This window comes from Myotis brandtii, unplaced genomic scaffold, assembly GCF_000412655.1.
Source record: "Myotis brandtii unplaced genomic scaffold, ASM41265v1 scaffold667, whole genome shotgun sequence".
Taxonomy (NCBI): domain Eukaryota; kingdom Metazoa; phylum Chordata; class Mammalia; order Chiroptera; family Vespertilionidae; genus Myotis; species Myotis brandtii.
Window position 1 is genome coordinate 34,826 of NW_005370593.1, and position 21,604 is coordinate 56,429.

A 21,604-nucleotide genomic window follows, 5' to 3' on the forward strand; every position below is an offset into this window, starting at 1 on the left:
CCCAGGAACTAAGAGGTCACTGGTTCAATTCCAGGTCAGGGCACATGCAGGCTCGATCCCCCGTAGGGGGCATGAAGGAGGCAGTCAATCGATAAGATGTTTCTCTATCATCGATATTTTCCCTCTCTATCCCTCTCCCTTCCTTTCTCTCTAAAAATCAATAAAAACACATTTAATAAATAAATGCATACATACATACGTACATACATAAAATATGACAGACATTGCAAATACTGGTGGATCACTTGCTTTAAGAAAAGAAATAATAATCTAGATTAATAGTGAATCAAGCACAATTTCTTCAGTAATAAAATGCTTCAGTTTTGTTTGAAAATTACTCAGATGTTGCCAGAGGCTCTGTCAAAGTCACATTTAATTCTTAAATATCTTAGATGCCTTGAGATTTTCACTATTGTAGTCCAACTAATTACCCTTAGTCAATAAAAACATTCATTTTTACTACTTAATGTCCTCATACTAATTTATTTCTTATTTCAGTCTACATTTATATATAAAGTGTTACTCTAGCATCCACACAGTTGAATTTTCTCTTGAATTCTTCTAGCAAATAATTCTTTGTCAAATTTAACAATTTTCTCTATTTTTGCATTGATTACATTAGGCTTTCTTACCTTCTTAAATTTGTCAAAGGCCAGAAAAAGCTAAGAAGTTTTGACCTTTATTTATCTCAGTGTTTAATCAATGATCATGAAGAAAAATTATTTCTATGTCATTAAGCCTGCTTCTTTGGGGACATATTACAATGAATTATAAAGAATGAATTGAAAGTGCCTCCTTCCACTAAAGGCAAAAGCAGTGTTTGTAACTTGTTCCCGTCGTCTGTGTAACAGGTATAGGAAGTGCAAAACCCAAGAGCAGAGGGCATTGCCACTATGTCTGCAGAAACAAGGGCCCTCACATCAAGAAGTATCTGAGATACAACAAGTTGTGTGACTGGTGCCAGTGGAGGAAGTAAGTTACGCAGCAGAGACCTCGAAAATAAGGCTGACTTTGGTTCAATTCTCAGGTCTGCTATGTGACCAAGGGTAAACATCACCGTGTTAAAGATTTTACAGGCAAGTTCCCATGCACGTGAGGTTGCTTTTTTCCCAGAGTCAAGGAACTTTTCCTTTAAAAAAGGCATGCACGTGAGGTTGCTTTTTTTTTCCCAGAGTCAAGGAACTTTTCCTTTAAAAAAGGTAGTTATTGCACATGAACGGTCACAGCTTTAGGTCTACTTACACCATGTCAATTTGTGCTGTCTTTACTTCATAAGACATCATAGTGTCCAGTGGAAAACCTTGTTGGATCCATTTCAGTTATATCAGGTCCATTTCACTGGAAAAGTGCCCTCCTGTTGCATTCAGAGTCAAAGGCAATGGGGTTACCAATGGATTCTTCTAAATGGAGCATTTGCTGCTGGAACTGCTTGTGTTCATTCATTTTAAAATGACTTAACCCTGCCCCGTTCCAATGCTAATATTTTATTAAGTTTCTTTTGGTCTTTTCCTTCCCTTCTTCTTCAGAAAGCCAAGAGAGTCTAAAGGAAAACTACTCAGCTCCATTTTTTTTCCCTCTAAAAAATTCAGACTGCTATGTTTGTAATCAATGACCTGAATCCGAGATAATCACATTTGCTTTTCATAATCAGAATCTCAAAAAGCTGCTAAGATTTTTAAACTTATTTCTTTATAAAATATTGAACTTGTCTATGACAAAGAAATATACAATTTGTATACAGAATTTATTGTTAATAAACTTTATGGTGAAATGCATTGAATGTATATTATTTTAATAAAGTATTTACTATTATTGAAAATGTATAGATATCTAACTGAAACATGTAGTAATGGGCTCCAAAAAAAGTATAGTGACCAAGAAGAAATACATTTCAAAATTAAATCAGGAAATCTACTCAGGACCCCTACCTCACTGAACTCTACAACTCTCAGTTTGCTGAAAGGACTTAAAAATAGGATGCCAGAGACCAGAGTGGCAGTACAATTTCCTTACTTTTGCACATCCTCATAACTTCCAGGATTTCAGGAGCTTATAAAAGGGTTCTTGGAAAAATAGCCAGGTGGGTAGAATAGCTGTCAAGTCCAGAGGCAATTTTAAGCAATGCCCAAACTTCTACACTAGACAGGGATAAATGGGAAGTGTAGTTATATCTGTCAAATTGATGCCATTGTAATAACTTGATTATTATTTAACAGAAAAGGAGGAAAGGAAGACTAGATATCGGCATGCCATTTACACAGCTTTGCCAAAAAAAAAAAAAGGGCATTTAAAATTCTCCAAGTCTGTTCCCTGCTGATTGATGGGGAAAAACACTGGACAAAGGCAGTTTAGACGCATGCCCAGTAAAGGTCTGAGTGACATGGAAAAGGTGCCTACCTATCTGCCAGTCACACCTGGGAACAAATCAGTGTCCGGGATGGGCGTGGCCACTGCAAGAGCATAAAATCTAAATATATCAGCTTCTAGAGGAGCCATTCTCTCTTGGCTGCAGGGCACCAGGCTCCACGGCATGGGCGTGGCTACTGCAAGAGCATAAAATCTAAATATATCAACTTCTAGACAAAGGAGCCATTCTCTCTTGGCTGCAGGGCACCAGGCTCCTGTGACTCCTGGTGCAGGGGCATGCTCCCCTGTGCCCCCCCCCCCCGTGGCTAATGGCCATTTGGGCCTCTACGCATGGACTAATGGACTTTAATTAGCTAGAATACTGACCCACAGCAGCTGCAACATGGAACGGAAGCTCTGGACACTGGCCTTGTTTCTGGCCTTACTGAACCCCTGGCTGCACCTCTTTCAGGACTGGCTTAAGGGACAGGAAAAGTTGGAACCCAAGGAATATAACTTCATAAGAATAAAGCCTTCTTCCACATCCCATCTTCCCATGGGGCTTCTGAAAATACTTATTTCAGCAGCAACCCAAGAACCTCCACCTGGCTCCCATGAGTGGCAGAGAAATTTAATTTTGCAGTAACAAAATGATAGTTGCATGTCTTTTTTTAAAATATATTTTATTGATTTTTTACAGAGAGGAAGGGAGAAGGATAGAGAGTTAGAAACATCGATCAGCTGCCTCCTGCACACTCCCTAGTGGGTATGTGCCTGCAACCAAGGTACATGCCCTTGACCGGAATCGAACCTGGGACCCTTGAGTCTGCAGGCCGACGCTCTATCCACTGAGCCAAACCAGTCAGGGCTGCATGTCTTAATAATATGCTTAACATGATGCGCTAGGAAAAGTCACTTTAAGGTACAGAGGCTGGCACCAGCTTCGTAACTAGCAATCCTGGAATAAGAGTTCTATTTACATTATAACACTGAAATTAAAGATTGGGGTGTCCTAGAGCTCAAAGCCAGAATTTAGCTGTGAATACCTGTCCTTAACCAGCACATCCCAAGAAAAAGAGTCAGTCCTTAAGCATAATCACTAGGAGAAAGATCAGATAGCTCAGATATTATATCATTCATATTAAGATCTAACAGACTCATGTAGTAACAAGGTGTTAAGTACAGAAATAACTAATTTCAGGCCAACAAGACTACAGCCAAATAGTGCTAGGTACATTCTAGTTCAAAACACAACTCCACTGGTTCATCATGCTACTCACTTCAACAGGACAGAAGGTGCCTATTTCACATACAGTCACCTATTTTCACTAATAATGAAACAGACCTGAGACAAAATATGTTAAAAACAGTCTCTGGGGGCCCTGCAGTGATTGAGTGGTGACCCATGAACCAGGAGGTCAAGATTGATTCCAGTCAGGGCACTTGCCCTGTTGCAGGCTTGACCCCCAGTAGGGGGCATGCTGGAGGCAGTGATGGGTGATTCTTATCACTGATGTTTCTATCTCTCTCTCCCTCCCTCTCCTCTCTCTGAAATCAATCACACAATCACACACACACACACACACACACACACACACAAATAAACCAGCCTCTGATAGCTGGATAAAATGGAGAAGGTACCCAAAGATAAATTAAAATAACCAGACTTCTATATGCTATTGTTTTAAGTAAATAGAATTTTTAGTATTCTTGAAATATTTGCCTACAAAACTGTGCATTTCAAGTGTTATTTTAATGTAAAATTGAGTGTTTAAGGATGGAAATTCCCTCAAGCACTCTGAAATGATAGCACAGTTGACAGTGTCAAAAGCCATGCTGAGATCAAGGGAAATGAGAATGGAAGCAGTAGCAACTGCATTCATAAAGAGGTCATTTAAAACCTCTTTGCTATGATACAAACTAAAACATGACTAGAATCTCATCAGAAAAGAAAAGAGTTCAAGCGTCCATCCTAAACCAAAAGAAGAAAAACAGCTAAAAACTCCTAAATGATTTGATGTCTTGAAAAATATCACTTGTCACATTTCAAACACTCAATTTGCATTTTATAGGTAGAATGCAATTTAACATTACACATGAATTTCCAAAAGAAAGGATTTCCCCTTATTTTCAGACAAAGAAAACCTCAGTATGTAAGTGCTAGGCCCCCAGAAGCAACTTGTTTATTTTTCTGCTTGAATTTAGACATTTCTGTAATGATCTGTAATGCCATTACCTAATACACTACTTGTTTCCCACAATTTTTGAAGTCCCACATGAATCCAACAAACTTTCTCAAATTGACCAGAAGCCCAAACCCAGAATTTCCATGACTTCTCTTTTCCCTTGAACACCATATTATGTCACCAAGAAGCAGCTTTAAAACTTGGAAACCTCTAGGAGAAAACCACGTATGACAGGAACTACATTCTTGCGAGTTTCCACTTCTCTATTTGCATAGAAAATATCCAGGCCTTGTCACCTTCTCTGCAAACCGTGGATATTTTTGCAATGAGCATCCTATTAGCTTATATTATTTACTATTATGGGCATAATTTTATACCATTTATAATGAATTATTTTATTATTACACATTTATTATATAACAATCATTATAGTTTAGTTGCCAAGTTACGAGAACCAGCTTAACCAAGACTCTTTTATAGCCTTAGGACTATGATCAGGACACTGCTAAATTCTGACTGGTCCTAATGACTTGGTAACACATATTTACAAAGGGGTGGACTTCACTAATCTCTCTCATGTAAAATATTTCATTACATGTTTTATCTAGTACCTAAATCCTGTTTTATCTAGTACCTGAATCCCTTCATAGTAATCAAGTTTGCATGTTATAATGATGACATGAATAACACTGGGGTGGGGATTTTTATGATACTGTTATTGGACAAAGTGGGGGGTCCTTTTCCCCACTGGGTGCTGCTGGGGGTGAAATCCTTACTATATCTCGAGACAAAGAATTTTCTCAGACTCACAGGGGAGAACAAGTGATTTTTATTTACACAGAGTTCAATTCGTGAGTTTCCAAAGTCCTGTTTCCCTTTGTCCAGTCATAGAAGAAGTGTAGCTGGGGTTTCAGTAAAGCTAGAAGCAAAGCCACTGTCCAAGTTTCCTTTCCATGTTGGAGAAGGGTCCTGTCAGTATCAGGCTTCTTGCAGTCCATTGTGTGTGAGGGCAAGGGAGCACACCCCAAGCAACAAGGGCAGCAAGAGGGCAGTCCATTGTGTGTGAGGGGTCCACATGGCCATGTGGACAAATGCAAGGGAGCACACCCCAAGCAACAAGGGCAGCAAGAGGAACCAAGAGCACAAAGAGCATTAAGTATCCTAAATTTCACTCCCCTGTAGTGGCTACACCCATTCTGGCCAATAACCTTTGTTCTCAAGTGTGACTGACAGCAAGCACCTTCCCTATGTCACCCCAACTTTACTGGGCATGCATCTCCTCTTTGTTGAACCCCTGGGGATTGTAAAGTTGTAGTGTCTTGGTGAAGCTGCCCAAATAACATGCCCATAATATTTGGCCTTTCCTTTGTTCCTTTCCTGCTATTAATAACTAAGTTAATTACAATGGTATTAATACCACATAGAATACAGATAAGAGGGCTATCCGTCTTATTTTATAAAATATACTAGTATATAAAAACTGGTCTTTTGGAGCCATATCTTATTTATCCATTGAGAAAATAATGATCAAAACTATTATCACATTCATAGACCAACTAATTTAAGAGTAATAGTGAACTAGCAATTAAACTTTGGCACCCTAACTTACTAGAAAAATATTTATTTAAGGTTCAATTTCTCATCTGCAAAATACATCCTTCACAGAATTAAAATGAGAATTAAACAACAAAATATACTTAATAAAATACCTGCAGCAAAGTAGTTATCAGTAAACAGTTATTTCCCTGTCCTTATTTGCTCCTAAAGCCACTGTCATCTGGCTTTTGACAATGACACTTGAGTGAAACTGCTCTAATTAAGTTCTCCCCTCATCTTACTTGTCACTGTCAGTCTGCTGTGGCAGGAGGCATCCACTCTACACTGTCCTTTCCTTCAAGGCCACGTTTCCTTGGCTCCTGAGGCTCTGTTCCTTCAGACTTTAGTTGCTTGAATTGCTGCCTGACTTCCCATCCCTCTCAGCACCCTTCCTTGATGAAGTTATTCCTTGAGAGTTCCATTTGTGCCCTCATCTTCCCATTTCATGTGGCCTCTTGACAATGTCAGCCGCCAAGCTCCATTTCCATCTCTAAGTTCTCTCCTAAGCTCCAGACCAAAACTATAGTCTCTTCCTACAAGTCCACAGGAAACCAAATATCAAGGTCATCTTTATCTTATTCCCTCACTACCATCGCCTGCTTCACTTACTTCTGTGCCTAGAAACCCAAGCTTGAGATGTTACAGGTACCAGCCCCTGTCAAACTGATAACTAAGCCTTTAGGATCTGTGTCTCCTATTCATTTCCATTTCCATTGCCTTCTCCAAGGTCTTCATCATGTCACAGGAACTTCCATGGTAAGCTCCTTATCAGTTTCCCGGTCTCCTTCCTTTCTCACCAGCTTCCAATCAATTGCCACATCACTTACAGTTTAATCCAAGATGCAAACCATTTAAAAGTCTTTAATGGCTGCTTCTTTCCTGTGGTTTCATCTCCGTAGGCCAGCTCTTCAACAATCAACCAACACTTGCAACCAACTTGGATCCCAACACTTGCAACTAATCACAATTTTCCTAAAAAGCTAGCTCTTAACATGCCTTCCTCACTTTCTCTGTGTGATCCTGCAAGTCTCAGCTCAAATATTCCATTCCCTGTTCACTCGTCTAATGACATATAACACAGTTTTCTGTGGCTTTTTTGACATTTTGCCTTACCAACTAAGCCAGAGGTTTTAACTTATTCAGGACCAAATTGGCATTTAAAAAATATCGACAGAATAATTTACATGCACATGTGTATGTGTATACATACATGCACCAGGGCTACAGAGGTATATTTCTAAATTATTATCATGGGTATCAAATGACAAAAAGGGACTACAAATTTATAGTTACTTTCCTCTAAAAATGTAGGTCTAGCTACAGAGAGATACAAAAAACCCCAAATTTATCACTGATATTAACTACATATAACTCCTAGTAAGGGGTTCAATTTCAGGTATTTTTTATTTGAAATAGTTCATAAATTTGTGTTTAACTTTAGAAAATAACATCTAAATTCAAGGGAACATATGGCTGGGTACAACTGGTGGCTCAGTTTGAGAGGTTGCTGGAGAACTTGGAGAGGATCAAAAGAGGTTATTTAAGCCAAATGTTTAAAGGATTACCAATAGATCTATAATGAAGCTAATATTTGCATTATTTAGTCTAGAAGACAAAGTGGCCTAATTACAAATGGATGACCTAATTAGTCTTCAACACATAAAATATTATTACACAAGAGAGACTGAAAACTGGGTTTTCCTTGAGGGGAAATGTATCTGCACTCTAAACTCCCTGGGAACCTGGTATTGAGCCTTGATGCCAGTATGCACTGAGAAGAAAGGAGGACAACAAGGGAACTCAAATAGGGGGATTTGGTCCAGATAAAAATGCTCATCTTAACAGTGAGCACAGACTGACCCCACTATGATTTTAACTTCTCTGGACATCTGTAAGAGGAGAATAAATACCCATGTGCTGAGAAGGCTTTAGTGAAAGGCCGCCCTGCATGAATTTCTCAAGGCTTCTTATAGCACAAGTTCCAAATTGTCAGGGTGCTTCCTCTACAAGAATTTCAGGAAGGGAGAGATGCTGTGTAAAAAGGGGATGTACAAAATGAGATTAATTTACATGGGTTCTATTTATATATTTAGTGTGTTAGAAAATGAAGACATTGAATAATAATAAATACAAGCAAAATTTGGCATTGATTCAAAAACTCTTTTCTGAACTTACTAGGATAAGATAATAATTACAATCCCCTTTTCACTTGTTATAAAGTTCTTTGTACCTTTTTTTTTTTACAAATGGCATAAACATTCCAAATCACAGAATGTAATTATAAAATAAGAATGAAGATCCTACCACAAAGTGCAATTAACTTCAAAGCAATCTCAGATTCGATAGAAATACCAAGGACCTTTAAGCCTATATCATGCTTAATTTATTTTACTTATTGTTAATTTATGCATTCATGTATTTATTTTATATCAAGGGAAAGTAAAACAATCAAATGGTTCAAAGGCCAATCATCTTCCCCTTCATTCACTCTCTTAACATCTTCACTTACACTGGCAAGCCCTATATTGCCCTAAGGGTGGCTCATGCCTGCCTGCTAAGCTGTTGTGTGGTTCTAAGTCTGTAAAAGACTAAATAATAAAGTATATTATTAACATATTTTAAGGAGATTCCACAGGACAATCAACTGTAAAAACGTATTTCATTTAAAGAAAAGGTAAAACAAATCCTTAAAGAAACGATTGGCCGTTAAAGAAATGTCATGAAATGAACATACTTCCATTACTATTTTATCAATTATAATTGCTATACCAGAAAAAAAAAGTTACACATAGAGACTACTTAGCAAACAGTAGCACTTCTATGTCAAGTGTGGAAAAAAAAAAACATCCTAAATTAAAAGTGACAAAAGTACACATTCTACACCATTAGGGAGGCATAGTAAAGACAGATGGTATGATCTGTTGCTTATCCATGAAACTGTGAATAAAATAGATCAGTCTTAGTTCAAGGAGTTTTAAAAATCCTAGTCTAAAATTTATTTTTGAAATATCTTTGAAAATTAATGATTGTATTCTCTTATTGGCCAAATTAGTAATTCATATATTATTTGTTCAAACAAAAAGTAATTAAAATCCTTAGTTTCAAAGGATGAACAATTGTTCTGGATATTCGACTTTATTTACACACCCATTTCCACTCCTGCAAACTAAGAATGTACCTTCTATACCTCCAAATTTTCTGGTTATATACAATTGATATAACTGTGCTGGATTTTAAACCTGCCATAATCGGTAAAAACCAAGTGGACCAAAATCACATGGGCATTTTTAAATTGTGTGTTGAAATAGGCTACTGAAATAGGTTTCTTCATTAACACATGTTTCTTCACAAGCTCATGAACATACTTCACTTTCCCAAAAATATTAACATATTTGGCTACTGAAATAGGTTTCTTCATTAACACGTTTCTTCACAAGCTCATGAACATACTTCACTTTCCCAATCCCTGTGAGTATAAAAATGATGCAGAAGATCTACTTATGGTTACAAATTGAAGAGTAGGTGCCCTAAAGGCAGTGATAAAAAAGGAAATTCTTTAATTCAGGAAATGACTGCAATGGTTTTTGGATAAACTCTCAAGTAATATTTACATTTGTTGGGCCCATAAGTCTCTGAACATCAATTTCATAATGATGTCTCCATTTCCCTTGTTACTAGAGTTTCATCATTAGAAAAGAAAGAGATAAGTTGATAAATGATATCCGTTTGTTTAGATTCACGGAATCCAAAAATGGGAAGTACCCTATAGATTGTGTGGCCCAATCAATGAGTTTTCAATGAAGAACTGGGCCCTCAGCTGCAGTGACCTGCCCGTTAGCTCTAGAACAGAGGCAAACAATCCTGGCCCTGCTTCCCATTGTGCTTTTCCCCAGGTTACAAAGGGCTGAAGAAAAATGTTATGAAATATACTTAATGGGGCTGGGGTTATTTGGAATAAGACTCAAAGTGATTAATACAGAGATTGCCAGTACATAAAAGAGCACATGGAGGATGAGGATTAACCACTTTCCATTTTAATGAGAACACACATGAAGAAGGCTTTTCTGGCATGGTATTTCATAACATGTGAATATGACCAACTTTTCTTGTTGAGAAGGCATTCTCTCTAAAATAATTCACCATACAGACAAGAATGACATTGCCTTATAGACACAATATCTTTAAGAAGTGACATGGCTTATTCAACTCATTCTTTCATTCCAAATATTTATTGAGGATCCAACACTGACCAGTTTAGCTGTGAAAATATAGTGACTAGAAATTCAGAGAACTCAATTATAGGGTATGGAATCAGATGAAAAAATCTTAATGCAGATATTAATCCAACCCCCCTCCACTACTCGAAAGAAAATGTATCACAAAAATCATAATTCCAAATAATTTCTTTGAAACATCTCATTCTGCTCAAAATATTTTTTATCATAAAAATGGACATATTTATAAATGTTATTAGCTCATTCATAACACCTTATTTAAGCAGCAATATTTAACAGAACAAAACTCTAGTATCTGAGAAGAATGGAAAAATCTCTATAGGTTTCCTCTAATGGGGTTTAACTTGTATTGTTAATTGGAAAAAAAATTTCCACCTAGATCCCACAAACATTTCCTGGTTAGACAGATGTAATATGCATTTTATAAGTATATACGACCAAATGATTAATTATCCTTCTCTTTGTTTTGTTTTTCTTACTTCTGCTCATTTTTCAATTATTTTAGTTGTTGTCCCCAACCTTTTACTAAAAAAGAATAACACTCTTTTTTACCTATTTCTCTGCTACCATCACAGGTAGTACCCATTTTAATTGATAAGTGAACAAAGATCCAGGCCAGATATTTCTTGGTCTGGGAAGAAACTTGTAAACCTAAGCATCACTTAGGATGACTCTTAGGAACACAAATTGCCTATTTATTGCTTTGAGAATTTGGATCTACCGGGAAGAAGGAGAAGGAGATATATTTTAGTGGATCCAGAAAACTGCTTGTATTTGTGGAGTAAGGATTTAGGGAGATGAGCCACATCCTCAGTAAGAAAGCGCCGGATTTTCCATTTTCTTCTGTGAAAAGAATAAAGAACTAGAAACCAACAGGATGAGAACTCAGGAAGCTTTCTAACTTTGCCATGTTTGTTTCTGTGGTCAGCACCTGCCAAGTTTCTAAGGCAATAAGTGCCAAAACCTATAAAATGCAAAGAGCGGGAACACATTTTGTAAAGGAGCAGAGGCAAACTATTGTCCTTTCTGCAGCATGGAATGTTTTGAGGAAGAACCTGAAAGAAATGTGACAGAGGCAACCCAGAGGAAAGGAAACCAGCCAAGGGACTGAGCAAAGAGAGGGGGTGAGATCACTGGTTAATGGTGGGATCTGAGAAGGCATTTGGACATGGGCAAAGCACAGGCCCACGGAGAGGGAATTCCCTAACCTATAAAGCAAGACTATATCTATTTCCCAGTTAGTGTCTCTTTTCACTGATGAATACATAAGTTCTGAACAACAATATGAACAAATCCTAATAACTGCTGTATTTTAAATCACTGTGTACTTAATATTTAATAGATTTAACAATCTTACAACTTTCATGTGAAATTAGTGTACAGAACTTGTGAACTGTCAGAGTTTTTAATAAAAGTTAACCTACATGGCCCAACCCCATTGATAAAATTATTTAATTCATGTTTTTATATATTAAGGACATGAGAGATTCACCCAAGTGAGAAGAATATGACCATTAATAAACGCTTTAAAAAGGTGTCACTTTTATAAAATCCCAACAGATGACAAAATGACAAAATTAGCCAAAGAACATATATGTATTACCCATAGACAGGGACAACAGTGAGTGAGTGATGGCCAGGGGGAGAAGGGGGCAGACCTTGGGTAGAGGTGGGCAAAGGGAGGGGGAATGGGGACATCTATGATAGTGTCAGCAATAAAAATAAAGTTTAAAAAAATCACTACAACAAAATTTTAGGAAATTGAAACCTGCAATGTTTAAAAGAGAAAAATCTCATGGCCATGTTGATTTTACACCAAAACTACAATACTAGAGAAATCTTTAAATGCAATTTACCACATTAATAGATTAAAGGTTACAAATTAGATAATACCATAAATACATGCAGAAAAACCACTTGATCAAATTCTATGCAAATTCACAATTAACAAACAAAACTCATTTTAGCCCACTCAAACTAAAAGGAGACTTCCTTCACTAAATGAAAAATATCAATGAAAAACTACAGCAAATCTTAGTAGTTAAGTATCAGAATAATCCCATTTAAACTCAGAAACAAGACAAGGGAAACAAAAACCAAACTGCGATTCACGATGGTGTGATGTTAATGCAGGAAATCCCAAAGAAGCTGCCCCAAATTATTTATTTAGAGTTTAAAAAAATTAACAACAGGGAACAATAAACCAAAAAAAAAAAATCAGGAGATCTCAGTAGGGGATGGGATGATGGAAAATCCAGGCAACTTCAACAGTACTGCCAAGGTTTGGGCCCTTAATATTGGGTGGTGAAGTAAGTGGTATATATTTTATTGTCTCATAACTTACATGTGTATTTTTGTAACCAACAAGTCTTTCATAAATGTTAATCGTTTAAACCACATGGTTATGTACCTGTCCCCAACCACAAGCTTCTCCAGTTGGGAACAAGCCTCATCCTGTAAGTGGAATCTGTTTAGTACCTGATTGCTGAACTTTTGTACAATGTTAAATGTGAGAGAAGCCTACCAACTATAGTGAAGGCACAAGTTGTCAGTCTTCCCACCTTTTTTTTCCTTCTGTCTGGATTATTCTGCCACCCTTCCCTCCCGTCAGTCCCTCCTTCCAAACCCTTTCATCCTGTCCAAGCCCTTCCCATCCATCACTGGTCCAAGTTGATGCCTCTTGCTGGGGGAATCAATCCTTCTATAGTCAACTCCACCCCCAGGAAGACATCTCTGCTCTGTACTCCTACCCACTTCCTGCCTTTCTCCAGCAGAGCAATAATCCTCTATCTTCCACTAGCCCAATGAGTCTCAGTGTGTTCCTCAAGCCACATGCATCACCATCACCGTATGAATAAATAGAAATTCCAGGCTGCCACCACCTTCCTCTCTACCCCCAACATCACCTAACAGAAACCATCTCAGAGTCATATCTGGGCATCTGCATTTTTAATATTTTTAGAAAATTTTTGAGCACAGGAAAACTTTAAGATCACTGCTAGACTAGGCTCAGAGAACAGTGGCAGCATGCACTGTGTTCTGTGTTAGCCTTTGTCTGGCATGGAGTAGACACTCTAAATACCTGTCAAATGAATTAAAGAGTGTATGCAGCTTACCATGTATTGTTTAGTCTTTTTTTGTCCTCTAATGTCAGTTGCAAGTAGGTAAGGGGTGGTTGACATCAAAGAGTTAAGAAAATATAAGGAAAAGTATAACACTGAAAAAGCTTCCATTAATTTTTAAATTTTAACAGTTGATCACCACTAGAACCAGCATGCTACATGGCTCTTAAAATCTGCAGTTAACTTTGCCTGGAGTATCCATAGGCCATACATACAGCTGAAAGCTTGGTGGTGACTCTCCTTGTGACTTTTCTAATTTTCTAATTCACTAGCAACACCAGTTGCCATTTGTGTTCAATGCTCTTGCAAAGCATGTTGCCCAAATCAATGATAATCTGAATGGATGTTATCAAAAACAAACAAACAAAAAAACACTTTATGTTCTTTAACATATTTTCTTACTGAAAAGTGACTAACTCATCTAATAACATTACTACTTTTCTTGAAGTTATCTGTGATTCTCTTTTCTAATAGAGGTAGTTTAAGGATTTGTTTCTTACCTCTAACCCCTACTCCTAGTTGTCGCCATAACAATTCCACACGTATTTTAAACCTTGGGTTTGAACACATCCAGGGCCTTTAATTTATGAAACAAAGCAATTGAACTATGTTTTACTGTTTCACATACATTTATCCTTCCCCATTTGAGGAAACACCCCGGGGACCTCTAAAATGATTTCAATGAAATAGTCAATTCTCTATAAACTTTAGAGGTGAGTAACATCCTCACTTATAAATTCTGCCTTTTCCCATAGATGACACTTTGATCTATCAACCCCTTCGCTACTAAATCCTTACCACCTCTATATTTAATAGAATTTTAAGCAGAAAACATGTTCTCATTATTTCTTGCACAATTTTATCTGAGAAATTCTCTCCAATTAATCCTTTAACTTGACTATTGAATTTTATAATTCTGTTTCCTGAAAATAAATTTTACTTTTTGATATTCCTTTAAACTTAAATCAAATTTCATACATGACCAACTTCCTCTGAATGCTCATAAAAAGTTATTTGTTAATAAACTTAATTCCCTAATTCATTGCATTAATTAATCCGTTAATTAGATTCACGCATTCATAAATTCATTAAATAGTTAGTAAGTGTCCATTATATGCTAAGCATTGGATTGGGCACTGAGAAGTCAAAGAAGAAGATACAGTCCTTGGGGTTGGAGGTTGGGGAGAGATTAACTGAGGAACTTACTAGTAGATGCATAGTATATGCATAGCCCATGGACACAGAGATTAGTGTGGTGAAGGGTGTCAATGGGGGAAAAAGGGGACGTCTGTAATACTTTCAACAATAAAGATACTTTTTTTAAAGTCCTTGCTCTCAATGAGCTAATATTTTAGAGCAGTGGTTCTTAACCTGTGGGTCACGACCCCTTTGGGGGTCGAACCACCCTTTCACAGGGGTCGCCTAAGACCATCGGAAAACACATATATAATTACATATTGTTTTTGTGATTAATCACTATGCTTTAATTATGTTCAATTTGTAACAATGAAAATACATCCTGCATATCAGATATTTACATTACAATTCATAACAGTAGCAAAATTACAGTTATGAAGTAGCAATGAAAATAATTTTATGGTTGGGGGTCACCACAACATGAGGAACTGTATTAAAGGGTCGCGGCATCAGGAAGATTGAGAACCACTGTTTTAGAGGAAGAAAACTGTATATTCTTTCTTCTTTCCTCTTCATCCTATCAATGCAGGCAGTTCCTTTGGTTCTTGAACTAATTTTATTAAAACTTGACTTTTAATTGTTTGTTTTTCCCAATGGCTTCCAAGACAGTACCTTGCCCTCTTATTTATACTATGCCTTGTAATATTCTCACCTGTCAATTTTCTCTGATGCATTAAGGTATCCTCCAAACATTAGTCTTCAGAGATCTTTCATTTTTATTAAGATATTGTCATTTATCAATCTCTTATTCTCTGTATCATTTATCCATCAGCATACCTCTTTCAGATCTTATTTCTTAACAATAGTAGTAATAATAACAGTATATATTACTTAATACATACCCAATATTTTTCTAAGTGATATTAAATTTATTCCTCACAGCTGTTTAGAGGTAAGTAGCATTATTATCCCCATTTTACAGTTGAGGAACCTGAGGCACAGAGTGACATGACTTGCTCAAGTTTCCTCAGATGGTTAAAGATAGAACTAGGAGTTGGAGCCAAGTGGATTCTAGCTTCAGAGTCTCTTCCTTTCCATTATCCATCACGCTCTGCTCCCTCTACAATGTAGGAGAGGTACCTTTCTTATTCCAGGTATTGCAGAAAAATGTTTTAGTGCCAAACATCTACACTGATAATTATTGGTGGGGGGGGGAGTTCATTAAGTAGTCTAGTTCCCAAATAAATTCACAGTCTTTCTCCTATAAACCTTCATAGGAAACACTGCCAGCCTTTTGGATTTCAGCACATTAATACTGACTGATCCTCTTCTTGATGCCACCAAAAAGAAACTCAGCAGCATAATATACTTGACCATTAATCTTTCTCTCCTTCAGTTTGTATTTATCTTACTTGTTTTTAAGCTTACCATATTTCTCCAATACCTGATTTACCTTGCATTCCCTAAACTCTCAATTACTCTAGTCCATACTCCCAAATGTGTCCAATGACTTTCTTAAGCAACTGCTAAAACACACCATCATTGAGCACTGACAAAACTATTTCAGCCAGTCCTTCACATTCTCAACAAAAGGAATCCTTGTCCTGTGTGGCAGTGATAGCCCTGCCAGGATTTCTTAGGTTTTTTCGTAGATACTTCCTCAAAGATAGGCAATACTCCCACAGTGTTAATTCGCAAAGTATCACTTTGCTTTGTTTTGTTTTTTTAGCTTCCATATAACTGAATGCAAACCTTTCATTCTAGTGATTTTATTATCCAGAGTTCCACAATAAAAATCTCATTGTGATCTGTCCTGACTTCTTAAAAAAAAACAAAACACAACATTTCTCTACATTTCTCTAGTAAATGGCCCCAAATTGTTTTATTCTGGATCTTCTTCCCCTCAGTCTTCCTTTCTCCTGCTGACCCTTAACCATCTCAATCACCTTTATACCTACAGGACATTTCAGACCTGCCCAGCTTTGTGTTAAGAGACTAAAGGCAATTGAACATTTGAGCTCCTTCCCAAGACACAGTAAAAAAATAAGGTTAGGAAAGTTTGTACCTAGTTGTAGCATAAGCTCAGGCTGAGACCTCTAAGAACCACAGATTCCTTAAAACACATGTTCAACATTACTGATAACAGCTATTTTAGAATCAAAACCCAAAACATTCATTTAGTGACTTTTGTTTTGTAAAATATAGATTAGAAATAAAAAGCTTTGAATTGAGTAGGAATTAGAAATGTCATTAATTTCCATGGCAAAGTTTCATCCCAGACATTACTATCCTTATTTTTGCTAGTTTCCAAATTAGGTTTGAGAAATCTTCTAAAGAAAGGTGATGGTCATGTAGTTCAAATTTCCCGCTTTTATTGTTACCAAAGAAATACTGAAACTTTTCCGTTCTTATGTTCACAGTACAACTCAGAAATACCACATGAATTTAAACTTGTAGCAGGAGGTGTAAAGCAAACAAGGTAAAAACGTTCAGTAGTTTGAACGATCCAAAAGCATAAATGTATTCCTTTACATCCAGCCTGTGCTGTTTTTACACAAACACTTATATAAACAGGAGATAATCATAGCTCGATGCAAACCACTGCCATTCACATCTGAAGAAAAATCCAATGTGCTCATTTCCCTCTATGTTAACTCTATTAGCATTGTACTGTCATTTGTGCGTATGCGATATGAAATCTTACAAAAGTAAAGTGCATTGTGTTAAGGTACACACAGAAATGTATATTACTTCAAATATAAACTTCTAACCTTAAAGCAAGTATCACTGTGGTGACTGATGAATCCTCTACCTCTAATAAAACTGATTCAATTTTCACATCAAGTATAATCAAATCCCTAGAACGTATTTTTATTCACTCTGGGTTTTCTCCAGTGTACCAGTTTCTCTGCAATTGAGCATTCAAGTTTTGGTAATTTTTCAATTCAGGCCCTTTCCTTTTCATATCCTACTTTATAACTGGCCTTCTATTATCCTTCCCATTTCCACAATATCGGACATGACTCTTTCAGAACAGGAAGATATATTTTTTATGAAAGGTTATGGCACAGAGAGAGTGAACTGATTTACCCTGAAGTCTCAGTTTAGTAGCAATTGTGATTACTAAAAAGGTAAAAAGGTGTCTTTTAAACGGACACTTCATCCATTTCATAAGCACCTGCTATGGGCTGGATACCCCCCTAGATGTAGGGAATACAAAGGTAAATTGCATAAGAGTTTTGTCCTCAAGGAGCAATCAGTCTAGTGAGGGATCAGACTTGAGGTAAATAACTAAGAGATAGTATCATGTTTACTCCATCAGAGGTTTGTGTAAATACTGTGCAGGGTGGGGCAAAAGTCCATTTACAGTCGTTTGTACGGAAAATAATACAATAAAAAATAATTATACAAAATAAACTGCTTCACATACTCACAACTGTAAACCTGCTTTTGCCCCTCCCTGTATATATCCTACATAGTGGGCAATTAATTGCTTGCCAAAAATTGGATGCCTCATCTAGAAAACCTGGGAACTGGATCTTTAAGTATGAATAAAAGTTTGTTAGTCCTAGAAGAGGGAACAGCAAATTAAAGGGCATGAAATTATAAAGAACATGATGTGTCCAGGATCAGGTGGTTCATTTGTTGTGATTTTGGATCAGGGTTCACAGAAAAGACTCTGAGGACATGAGGACACAGGTGGACTGGACCAAGGGAGAGTGACTCAGACATTCTGAGAAGTGTAGCAGCTAGTCAACCTATATTTCTGAAAGATAATGTTGACAATAATTATCACTGGGCTGCAGGGAGAAAAGGATGAACTCAGAAAATTGAGGTGTGTGAGTTAAAAATACAGAGGCAGAAGGAAAGGGGGGGCGCCTAAGGACTACTAGCGGGTCCCAGAATAGCTGATGAAACCCAGCTCCCCTTTCATAATAATCTTTAGAGTAATTTTAGCTCCACTTTCGTGGCTCATAGACCAATGCTTCTCAAGCTTAATAGCATAGGAATCAATTGGGGATCTTGTCAAAAAATGCCGATTCTTATTCAGGTTTTTTTGTTTGTTGTGTTTGTTTGTTTTTTTGCGGGGGGTTCAGGGGGGAGGGGGAGCCAAGATTCTGCATGGGTCACAAGCTCCCAGGTGATGGATGCCAATGCTACTGGATCCAATGACCATAATTTGAACAGCAATGTCACAGTGAGTCAATAAAATAGCTGAATTTTTCAGGAAATTACTTCACAATGGTAACTGAATGCTCCAATATCAGTGTTGCTTATATAGGTACAGGGGACATATATGTTTGTCTTCCAGTACCCCTTAAGAAGTGACATGAAACACTAAAAATGTGCAGTGGATGGCAAGAGATTCCATCACCTCTCATAAGAGGTGCTGCCAATGACCATAGCATCCATGCGGTAGACAAAACTTGTTAATAGTTGCCATTTAAAATCTCTAATTTATTCCAGTAATCACATCAAAGTTCATTTTCAGACTTAGGTGGCCATTTATGATAGACGGAAAAAATATCTAAAAGGTATATGTCCCTAGCAGAGTATGATTGCTACTGTAGGAATGCAGTTTTGATGTTAAACTGTTTGGCTACTGCCAAGAATATATGGCATTAAACAGAAGGCCTTCATTTAGTTTATCATTTCAAATTTTATATGTTGACCCTCTAACTAGAGCTGCACCATCTGTAAGGATGATGTCTCAATGGTTTTCTGACACAGTCAACATCAAATATACCACAAATGGAATGTGGGGAGGGAGATGTGAACAATATATCTTGCTTCCAAATGCTTCACTTTCCTTCTAAGGGAGCAATTTTACCTGGATTTCAAGTTCCCCTGTCATCATTCTCCTGGTGCACTGTGACACAGATGGTGCGAGGTAATTTTATGCATTCCGTCTAAAAGCATCAGTTCCCCTTTTCATTGACCAATCCATGCTGCTCACACAAAGGAAACATACTGGTGATTTATCTGGTGTAGTACAAATCAAGACTAACCAAAAGCAATTCAGTCCAAATCAGGACCTAGCCCTGAGCAGGAGAAATGTACATATCCCTTGATTGCTGTGAAAGCAATCACCATTTTTTATCTTGTTTTCCTCCCTCCTCCACTAAAAATGGGGGGCGGGGAAAGGGAGTATTAAAAGACTTGTGGAAGTAAGAAGTATTTCTGTCTTATTCATCATGTGATTTAAACTCTTTTAAGAACTAACAGTAGTGGGGAAGGGGGATTAATCACCTGAAATAGAGTAAAAAGAAGCTACTCATTTAATCTTGCCAAATTTTGGGCTGACCAAAAATATATTTGCCACATTTTCATATAACATCTTTGCACTTGAACAATTTAAATAACATGAATAATATCAACTGCTTGGCTGGAACTTCTGAAGTTTTCCTGCTATGTCGTAATACTTAACTAAGATGTTTCAGAACATACAAAGCAAAATCAATGCTGGAAAAAAATGTTCTTTTTGTTCTAGGGTCTCTGTTTGGAAAATATTGCCATGTAGCATTTACGGTAACAGCTGTACAGTTAAACTTTAGGCACAAACTAAACTGCGGAGGATCTGTGCATAAATAAAATCCCCATGGCAACTAAATGTGCTACCAGATAACAGAGAAAAAAGGATTTATGTGTTTGCTGAGCTGTCTTGCCCTAAAGGAATTCTCCAGGCAAACGCAGGCCACCTGCCACATGTTATATTAAGCTCAGCCTTCTGGACTTATTTTCAAATCCACAGCAGAAAAGGTCCAACTACTTTTATTTCGAAGTTTCATTGTTCTTTATTCCCAGCCCCTCCAAAAATAAACAACTCATTTTTCAACTCACAGGCTCTATTTTGCCCTGGATACAAAAGATAATTAATGAATTTGTTTGTGATCCTTTACATCTTGTTGTTCTTACTCAAATAACAAGCTTATGCATAACAAAAAGTTCTTTTAATTGGTAGATATGCAGATTCTATAAAGTTGAAAAAACCTGAAATATACACTCGCCTTCTCCAACATCAGGTGAACTGCTTAGAACAGTGGTTGATGAGGAAGTTTCAAAGAATATGGAAGAAAGGAACTCAAGAGCAAGATTAATATCTTTTGCAAGTTTAACATGTAAAATATTTATAGTTACTGTTTCTTTTTAACTTTTGGAAGAGTATATTTTATTTCATTATTTATCTTTTTAATTGAATATTATATTGGGGTGACATTGGTTCACAAAGCCATACAGGTTTCAAGTGTATCTGAAGGAAAGTGGAGACTAGCTATAAACATTCTAAAATTTATAAGTTTATTTATTTTAAATTACTTAAAAATGTTCCCTTTTGTCTTTTAAGTACATTTTGCCAATTTCAATTCTCAAATCTAAAGACACTTGTTGATAATACTGAAAGGACTTAGGGGCAGGGAAAGGCAGTTAGGGAGGAGTCCATGGGAGAGGAATGCATACATGAGGGTGGAGACAGTCCCAAGCCTCCAGATTGTTTACCCTACATACACAGAGGACAGAAGAATGTCACAAGATAAGGAAAAGAAGAATGGGGATGGGGGGGCACCAGGGCCGGGGGAGCGAAACTTTGAAACTGATACCATGTAGGGAAAAGGGGGAAACTGGCCAATTAGAAAAAACACAGATTGATATGAAATGAGGAGGGGTCCAATCAGACAGTAGCATGTACAGACAAAGAAGCTGCCAGCATTTACACACCCTGAGACAAAGAGACTCACAGAGCGGGTTATTCCCTTCTGGGAACCCCTCCCCAGGGGGAGTTTATAGACTACTGCAATAAACTTCTATGCTTTTGCTTAAAATCTTTTAGTCTATGATTATTTATTCTTCAAACTTTATAGAACAAGAACCTGCAATGAGAGTTCCAGCTTGCCATTAGGGGTATCAATACTGCACATTCATGTTGATAATACCATATTATCTATACTAATAAAAGGGTAATTTCTGGACTTCCTTCCAGACAAAG